Raw genomic sequence first — 4,037 nt, forward strand, 5'->3', positions numbered from 1 at the left:
ATTTTCGAAAAGATTTCCGATTTTACTTTCATTGTAAACCGTTGTTTTTGAAAAGAGGCATAAGACGGTTATGAATCACTGGTGCGGTTATCTTCATGTATCCTATTACAATAATTCCCAAAAACCCTCTATTGAGAACCCTTTCGAGGATGATGTTCTCACCCCCCCTACATTTTCCCCTTTCAGGATATGGGCGCAGAAGTTATGAAGAGCTTATTTAATTGTTGTTGTGATGCTCTGTATTGTTTTAGTTATGATTTACTGCACCCTCGCCTTTATCTTGATATAATCTGTAAGAGGGATAGGAATTGTATTGGATTATGTTTGTAATATTATTTATATATATTTATGTATATATATGGATGTACTCTTTATGAGTTGTTGTAAGTTGAATGGTATTTATGGATGTACGTTATCGAACGAAAATATCTTTGGGAGCGGTATTGCGGTTTAAAGTTTCAAACAGGCTCATATTTTAGTATTAAATAATATAAGTGTCGTCGTAATGTCTGAGCTATCAGAGTCGCGCAGCCGGAAGCGTGAGCTTTGGTAGTTAGGGTGTTACATTATGGTATCAGAGCAGTCCTTCCTGTAGAGCCTGAGGAATGGACCAACTATGCTTCAATTGCATACTCTGAGCGTTTGTCATGTATTAGGTCTTGTCGAATGACGAGAATTAGAGCTTGATGCACATGACGGTCTATTGATTAACGATGGTAGTCTTGTATTGCAAAATTCTTTGTATTAAGTTTGGCCGGCTTAATACTAGTGAATTTTGTATATGAAAGCGCTAATGGGTTATCATAGATGATAGACGAGTCTTGAGTAAAGCGAATCGCGGGTTTTGAGAACGCTAGAAACTATTTCTCGAGGCTATTCAGTTTTGTGTCTTGAATTTCATTTGAGTCGACCTGTTCTTTCATGTCCTAACTTGAAGTTCTTGATTGCTGATCCTTTTGAGGAGTAGTTTGATTTTTAAACTTTATTCCTCTATCCACAGGCATTCTTGTTTGATCTTAAGTGCATATGCTTGTTTGAGATCCTTGTTGCATCTACCTTCCTCTGTTTGAGTTCTTTTTTATTCCTGTATTCATTGATATAGCCTTGAACTTATCTTAAAGCGCTGTGCATTTTTAACTCCTGATTCCGAGTCCATTAATAGAAAAATTGTTGATTCAATTTTCCTCTTATTTAACAGTGATTATAGCCAATTTTGAGATTTTTACAAAAATTGCTGTTGAATAGATGTATAATTATCTATATATGAACTTTGAAGATTTCTTATACAGTTTAACAACTATTTACTCCTAATACCTCGACTGTACTTTTACTGGTTTGCGGAATTGCACTTAACTTAAAAGTAAATTTGACTTTCTAGTAATTTTATTATAGTTCTAATGGACATCTTTATTTAATTGTGTATTTGGATATTTTCCGAAATTCTGGAAAGAAAGGGGATTTCTCGCTTTTATCCTTGAGAAATTACTAATGGTTGAGTTGTCTTTTTCTATGACTTTTGTATTCTTTTGGATCAATTTAAAACTTGTTTGATGTTTCATGTCTAGTGGCTCTTGTTTGAACTACTTTAGATTAAGATCCTCTCTAGTATGGCTTGACTCCTTTTTAGTACATCTTAAACTTCTTGAATGTTCTTCTGAGATGGTGATTTTAAGGACACTTTTGGGAGTCTTGTTCTGAACCTTTTAAAGAAGTTTTGAGAGTTGAAACCTTGAGGTTGATATGAGATTAGTGTGCGAATATTGAGCACATCGTTTTAACTCCATCCTGTTTTATAGCCTTTGATGCTTTGCCCTACTATCACATGATTGACCCATGTTATCTTTTGTATCGAGCCTACCTTGTAATGTTTGCTTTGCAATCACACTCCTACCTTTACACCCTTATGCATATGATGATTAAAAGTATTTGAAAATCATATATATATGATTATATTTTGAGATATTTTTGCTTCTTCCTTAAATGTGTTCAAGGGTGAACTGTTATGGAATTTCTTTTATTTTGTATCAATTTTCGAGGGCGAAAATTTTTATAAGGTGGGTAGGATGTAAGACCAGAACTTTTGAAAAGTCTTATTATGATCAAGTCTCAAATCATATAGTTATTTGTAGCCTTAATTTTGGAAATCATTTTATTAAAGATAATTAAGGCAAGTTTTGATTTATTGAATTTGAGACGAGTTATGATTTTTATCCAATTTTATAATTATTGGGTTATTTTCTATATTAAGATTATGAATTTGGTAGTTATGAAATAAGAGGGGTTTTACATGATTTGGATTAAATAATTAATATTTTAAATATTAATACTGCTATTTTGGAAAATAGAGAAATTAATTATATTATTTCTAATCTTTAGATTTGGGCATTTTGTTGAAAATAATCTGTAAAAGTAGATGAACAAATAGGGTTTTTCCATATACAATAAGTGTTGGATTTACATTGGATTTCAATTACCATATTATTCCTAATTTTATGTGAAATTACCATAATGCCCTTAACCTTAATTTTCACATAAGGAAAACCCTAACCCGGTAACCCATTACCCGACCCGGTTCTCTCTCAACCCCACTCAGCTCCCAAACCCAGCCGCCACACTTGACCCATTTTCCTTCCTTCTTTCATTCACGACACACAGCTTCCTTCTGTTTCCATGAAGGAAAGAAAAGAGGAGCAGAAAGTGGGAGAAGAGGAACGGGAAGGAGAGGAGAGGAGGAGGACGGCGCCGGCGGGCGTCATTGCCGCCGTGCCGTCGCGTCGCGCAGAGACGAGAGGAGCGAGATCTGAAGATGAGACAAGGATTTGCGCCGGTGGCACTGGGGTTTGCTGCCGCCATTTGATGCCGCCGTGGGTCCCTTTCCGTCGAACTCGAAGGAGGAGGAAGGCTGAGACTGGGCGACGCTGGGAGAGAAGGAGACGCGAGCTGGAGGAGCTGCGTCCAGTCGCCGCCGATCGCCATTGAACCGCGCCGGACCCAGAACTGCGAACGTGAGGGGTGCGATGCAGGAGCCCGACGCGAGGAAGAGGGAGCGTGCGTGCACGCGCAGGAGAAGGGCGACGCTGCTGTCACCGCCGTTGCTGAGCTGCACCGCTGTCAACCTTGCCGCAGTGTCAGTCGCCGTCCTCTATGGCAGAGCCAGAGAGAGAGAGAGTTCGGGAGCAGAGCAGACGAGAGAGATCTGAAGGTGTGCTGGGAGTTCAGCCACCGCGCCCGGCCGCCGTTCTCGTTGCCGGCGCCGCCTCCGTCAGAACTGCCGCCGTCAAAAAAGGGTTCTGGCCGCCAGGAGTGGTTCTGTGACTTCCGAGACCACCGCTGGAGCTTCTGGCTACCGCTGCCGTCGCCGGAAAACTCTGCCGGTAAGGGTTTTTGATTCGGTCTTCACTCGTTTAAGATTCTGGAAGCTTTAACGTCTTTGTATGTGGGTTCCAGGCGCCATTGCCAGAGTCCGGTCACTGCTTACTGCTTGAGGTGGCTGCCGGGCTGCTGCCGTTGAACCGGTTCAGAGACCGCCGCTGTTCCGGTTTTGCTGTTCCTTCTTTATTCGGTAAGCGTTTTCAATTTGAAAGCTCTCTAGTTACTATTCTGGCTTCATACACTAAGGTTTTGCGGCATCAATTGCTATAAGATTGAGTTTCTATTGTTATATGTCGCGATTAGTGTTGTTGTGGTTACCGCGGGAGTGGCTTGGAGCCGAGGTTGCGGTTGTTGGTGATTTCGGTTTAAGAGAGGAGGTTCCTGTGACGCGTTTGGGTTATGGAATTACGTTTTGAGGTAGGGGCGCTTTCCGAAAACTATATTTTGTATATTGGAATTATTACATATGGGTACTGATGTGAGGATGTGTATTTGGTGATTGTATCAGTCCTATGTATTGTTTGGTTGTTTTGTATGATTATGGGTGTTGGTTTAACTCGACTGTTGTGTGGCTTTGTGAAACGAAATACTTTTGAAATTGATTCTTTTAAAGCTTTGAGATCGAGTTGAATCCGTTGGAAATTGATTTGAGTTGAATGGATTTT

This window comes from Arachis ipaensis, chromosome B07, assembly GCF_000816755.2.
Source record: "Arachis ipaensis cultivar K30076 chromosome B07, Araip1.1, whole genome shotgun sequence".
Classification (NCBI taxonomy): Eukaryota; Viridiplantae; Streptophyta; class Magnoliopsida; order Fabales; family Fabaceae; genus Arachis; species Arachis ipaensis.